Genomic DNA, 6,000 nt, shown 5'->3' on the forward strand with positions numbered 1-6,000 from the left:
GAGTAGCAGAGAGAGGGAGAGAGTGAGAATCCCAAGCAGGCTCTGCACTGTCAGCAGAGCTGACAACACGGGGCTCAAAGTCATGAGCTATGAGATCATGATCTGAGCTGAAGTTGGACGCTTAACCAACTGAGCCACCCAGGAACCAGGCACCCTACATGAACCAAGCATTTAAAATGAGAATAACAAGGGATGCCTGGATGGCTCAGTCGGTTAAGTGTCTGACTTCGGCTCAGGTCATGATCTCGTGGTTTATGAGTTTGAGCCCCTTGTTTGGCTCTGCACCGACAGCTCAGAGCCTGGAGTCTGCTTCAGATTCAGTGTCTCCCTCTCTCTCTCTGCCCCTCCCTGACTCACGCTCTCTCTCTCTCTCTCTCTCTCTCTCTCAAAAATAAACAAACATTAGGGGCGCCTGGGTGGCGCAGTCGGTTAAGCGTCCGACTTCAGCCAGGTCACGATCTCGCGGTCCATGGGTTCGAGCCCCGCGTCAGGCTCTGGGCTGATGGCTCAGAGCCTGGAGCCTGTTTCCGATTCTGTGTCTCCCTCTCACTCTGCCCGTCCCCCGTTCATGCTCTGTCTCTCTCTGTCCCAAAAATAAATAAACGTTGAAAAAAAAATTAATAAAATAAATAAATAAATAAATAAACAAACATTAAAAAAATTTTTAAATAAAATGAGAATAACATGGGAAACACAAATTTGGAAATAATGTCATACCAATGAATTCCTTAAAATAGTTGAAATAAAAATATCCTAAATAGGGGCACCTGGCTGGCTCAGTTGGTAAAGCATGTGACACTTGATCTCAGGGTCATGAGTTCAAGCCCCACAATGGGCATAGAGCTTACTTAAAAATAAAAAAAAAATTTTTTTAAAGTATCCTTGGGGTGCCTGAGTGACTTAGTCAGTTATGTGTCCAACTCTTGATCTCGGCTCAGGTGATCAGACCACAGTTTGTGGAATTGAGCCCCGAATCAGGTTCTGGGCTGATGGTGTGGAGCCTGCTTGAGATTCTCTCTCTCTCCCTCTCTGCCCCTCTCCTGCATTCTCTTTCTCTCAAAAATAAATAAATAGAGCACCTGGTTGGCTAATCCAACCAACTCTAATCAAGAGTGTCCAACTCTCAATTTCAGCCTGGGTCATGATCTCATGGTTCGTGGCTTTGAGCCCTGCATCAGGCTTCACATTGATGGTGTGGAGCCTGCTTATGGTTCTTTCTCTCCCTCTCTCTACCCCTTCAGTGCTCTCTCTCTCGCTCTCTCTCTCTCAAAATAAATAAACTATAAAAATAAATTAACTTTTTAAAAAAGAATCCAAAATATTGAATATTCTAAAGGAATATTAATAGCTGAAATGTAAATCTTGTTTGCCTTTATTGAAATTAACTGAACTACCTCAAATTTATTTATTACTGGAAGATAAAATAAGTTACTGTCCAGAAAAGTAAAATTTTATGTAAAAATTTATGAGCAACCAATACTTTATATAATATCTATATATTTATCATAAGTAAACAAGCATCAAAGCACCACAAGATTACTTCCACTTTGGAAGTAAAACATAGTGACACTGGAAAAAATTAAATTAAAAACTTGGGAGAAGGGGCACTTGGGTGGCTCAGTTGGTTAAGCATCCAACTGTTGGTTTCAGCTCAGGTCATGATCTCACAGTTTCGTGGGCTCTGTGCTGACCATGTAGAGCCTGCATGGGATTCTCTCTTTTCTCCCTCTCTTTCTGCCCCTCCCCAATTTGTGCTGTCTCTGTCTCTCTCTAAATAATTTTTTTTTTAATTTCAATAAAATAAATAAATAAATAAAAACCTGGGAGAAAACTTTACAAATTAAAAAATAGAAATTCCAGGGGCGGCTGGGTGGCTCAGTCGGTTGAGCATCTGACTTTGGCTCAGGTCATGATCTCACGGGCCGTGGGTTTGAGCCCCGCATCGGGCTCTGTGTTGACAGTGCAGAGCCTGGAGCCTGCTTCGGATTCTGTGTCTCCCTCTCTCTCTGCCCCTCCCCTGCTCATGCTGTCTCTGTCTCTCAAAAAAATAAATAAATGCAAAAAAAAATTTTTTTAAATAGAAATTCCATACAGAACAAATCAAAATTCAAAGCAAATTTGCCTTCTAATACATGCATGAGTAAGGAAGTGTAAAATTAAACTACATGAATACCACTAAGTCATAGTTTTATAAGACATTTAGAAGGTCACTAAAATCAATTTAGGTTTTTTTCCAACACTTTTTTTTTTTTTTTTTTTTGGCTTACAGTAAGCTATATGCCCAATGTGAGGCTTGAACTCACAACCCCAAAATCAAGAGTTGCATGCTCTTCCAAATGATCCAGCCAGGTGCCCCAAAACTGGGCAAGTTTTAAAAAATATTTTATTTTTGTAAAGCAATCTCTACACCCAACATGGGGCTGGAACTCACAATCCCAAGATCAAGAATCCCATGCTCTACCAACTAAGCCAGCTAGGCACCCCTGGGCAACTTTTAAATGACTTGTCCATTGTCCTTGTACATGTAACAAACTCACAATTACAAAAAAAAAAATAAGTGAACACATCACCTTCACTTTTCTGTCAACCACAGCATTAAAGCCCTCATTTTTAGTGTTGAGTGTTTACATGGTAACATGTAAACATGAGTGTTCCCAAATTGTAAATATTCAATTAATACTGCACCAAAGATTCTACACATCCAAAAACTCAAAATTTTCGCAACATATGGGACAACATGCTTAATTAATTATAAAACTACCACAGTACTAAGATGAGGAACTGTATTGGGATGCAGAAACTCAGTATCACAGATTCTAAGCAATCTCAATCTACATAAGTAGATTCTATAAAATAGCTTAGTATAGTTCTGGTTTAAATTATCAACTTCACCCAAAAAGGCAAAGGACTTTCTCACTCAATTTATTACTGGGAGAAGGGAGACAGTACCAATAACCACTTATAATCAATATTCTAAGGGACTCACAACTAAACATTAACCAAACATGATCAAACTAAAATCATACAGTGCTTCTTGTGCCAGTTGAGAAAACAAAAACAAAAACAGCACCACTCCAACGTTGTCACCATTCAGTAATCTGAGATATTTTAACTGCAGCTGCAATGTTTGTGTTTGCTGCCTGGCGTATGACTCACTCTCAGGTTCTCCCAAGACTCTGTTGGATTTTTGAGAATGCAGAAATCATACCTGGGGCATACTGTGTGGGAGGTGTCATGACACTGAATGAATAAAAGGGGGAAAGAACTCACGATAAAAAAATTTTTAAGGTCTTATAAAAAGCAAATCACTCACAAAAGGCAGATTTTTCTGCAGCAACAGGAAAGAATGGGGAGTAATCCTGGTCCTGAGAAGCCTTCCTTGACTCCCTTGGTTGGATTTTGAGCACTTCTCACTTCTTACGCTACAATATACTTAACCAGTTTCCTTGTCTGGCTCCCCAACCAGACTATAGGAAACTTGAGATCAAAAGGTGTCTTATCTTAGAATCATTAGTGCCTACTTCCCAAAATGCCCAGCATATTTAGAGGGCCCTCGGTAGGGATTTTCATGAAATTCGTCATCGAATAATCAATCTTACGTTTACCTTTTATTTTACAAAGAACTTCACAAAACATCACCTCTTTTGACTCACGTAACAATCTTGGGAGTGGAAAAGGCATTAGTTAACCAGACAGCTTCTGGTTTTATAAAGAATTGTTAATGCACAGACTAAAACAACCCTGAAATCACAAAAGATAATCACGTATGTGTTCATCTTTGGAATACCTTCTCCTTGGGACCTCAATATTCTTGTAAAACCCAGAGGTTTTACTAGCATTTTCCGTGTCTGCTCTTCATAATAGGTAGGAATCACACACCGCCCTGAATCGTACAGGAGAGTTTTAACTACATAAAGCAGTGTTACACAAAGGCTCTTAGAAATCAGACAGTAAAGAGCATCCTAAGCTATTTTTTTTCCCCCTGATCCTATTCTTTTCGTGACTCTGGAAGGGTAAAGAATTGCAAAAGGCCAAACGCTGGAGAATGAATGATGTCATGGATGTCATGAAGTTGCATCAATACCTGGTGATGATTTAGCACAACAATGCAACACATTATGCCAAGATGCATAATGTCAAACGATCGGGATCTTTTACTGCATTAATTTCATGACTCTTCATTAGCAAATTGAAATGTAAAGTGGCTCTCAAATGTTCTATGATGAAGACGTTATCTGCTCACGTTTATGTCCTTATGGAAGGCACTAAGAAAATCTACAAATTTCTATGGGAAAGGCTTTAAGGGAAAAAAAAAACAAAGAATTAGCTAATATTAAACCAAACAGTTGTCATTTTAACAATTAAAAGCTTTTTGAAGTAAAGGAAACATCCGTAGTCGACACAGATTAAGATTCATACTGGGTTTGTCAAAAGCAAACAGTTTACAGGGTATAAAATGACAACACACAATACAAAGGACACCCAATCAGATTAGACACATGAATATGCACAAAGTTAGGAATTTGACACAGAGTCACTACTCGCTGTAAAAGCTACAGGATGCATTTTATTTGTTTTTTTTTTTCAGGATGCATTGTAAATGTCCAGTTCTAAATGGGGCATTTCCCCCTCTAATTTCCTTCTCCCTTTACCTATGATGTCATCATTTTAAACATAAGCAAAGCAAATTTAAGTTACAAAGGTAGTCGGTGTGTCCAAGCCCAAAGCCATCGCCTCAACAAACGCCCATATAGCACAATTCCAACTGATTCCATCATCCTTCAAGGAAGAGACCACAAGGCTTCCAACCGGCTTCCCAGCGTGAGATAAACGAAATCCAAATCTCCAAATTAGCAATTGCACAACAACAAAAACTTACTCTCAGAAAGGAATAACAGGCATAGCACAAGGCCCCTGCCAGCAACTGAGAACTGGTAAGGTGTCTGAATCTTCACCCCGAGCAATCAGAATCCCACCATCGAAACTCCGAAGACTTCGGCAATTAAGAAAAGCAGCTTTTATTTTCCTAATAAAATTCGGGGAGATTTAACAGACAAAAAGCAACCGGCTACGCCGAATCCCAAAAATACAAAGGTTTCAGACAAACGAAGGCTTCACTAGCACCTAAGTGAGCCTGCAGAGACCACGAAGATCTCAGAACGGGCTGTTCTCCGCTTACAGATCCGTTCCCACCCTGCACCGTCCCCTTTGCACAATTCTCACAGTCACAACGTGGATGGCTGTCTCAATCAAGGAGACCCGCGGTTCCCACTTCGCCGGAGGAACCCTCGAAAAGCTAGGCGGTGAGACCGGCTGCTTGCGTCTAATTTTTCAAAGCCAGTTCCAAAATCTTTCCTTTGCAGCTTCAGCTTCAAAGACGCTGGCCCCCTCGCCGCAGCCCCAATTTTGGAAGGCACCGGGCTCCGGCTCCTCGGCGCAAGGCGTTACGGGATTCCGGGGCTGGGCGAAAGATTATCTGACACCCTTACAGCCATCCTTGCTCCGGTCAGATCCCCTTTCGTGGCCCCGGCGAGGGGACGTGTACCGCCCTGCTTGAGGAGAGGGGCCGGGTGGAAAGGGGCACTCCTCCTCCCTGCCCAACCCAGGGAGGCCGAGGATGACGACAGCAAGGCCCCCAGGCCAGCCAGCACCGACCCCCGCGCAGGATGCGCGTCCAGCGCGGGACCCGGGACGCCCCCTGCCCCCTGCGGGCCTGGGGCATAAAGGGCAGAAGGCGCCGGCTCCCCGCCGCGGCCCCAGGAGGGGGAGAGGCCTCACCTGGCCCAGCCCGCGCCACGCTCTCGGGTTCGCGCCGCTGGCGACGGCGATGAGGGAGCCGGGGACAGGGCCAGAGCAGAGGCGCTTCGCCTCAGGCCGCGCTTGCCGCACTCAAGCTCCTCACAGCTGGCGGGACACCGAACCGCCCGGAGCCGCCATCTTCCTCCACTCAAACGCCGCCGCCGCCGCTGCTGCTCTGGCCAGGAGAAGACAGCGCGGAAT

The 6,000-nt window shown here is 43.4% G+C and overlaps 1 protein-coding gene across 1 annotated transcript in view; it reads right to left on the reverse strand.

Moving 5' to 3' along the window:
* Positions 1-6,000, reverse strand: part of FBXO42 (F-box protein 42) — a 99,206-nt gene extending 93,206 nt beyond the window's left edge. The window contains exon 1 of the mRNA XM_045475793.1: positions 5,779-6,000. The gene's annotated coding sequence lies outside the window, so the exon portion shown is untranslated. The remainder of the gene's footprint in view (positions 1-5,778) is intronic.

This window comes from Leopardus geoffroyi, chromosome C1 (genome assembly GCF_018350155.1).
Source record: "Leopardus geoffroyi isolate Oge1 chromosome C1, O.geoffroyi_Oge1_pat1.0, whole genome shotgun sequence".
Taxonomy (NCBI): Eukaryota; Metazoa; Chordata; class Mammalia; order Carnivora; family Felidae; genus Leopardus; species Leopardus geoffroyi.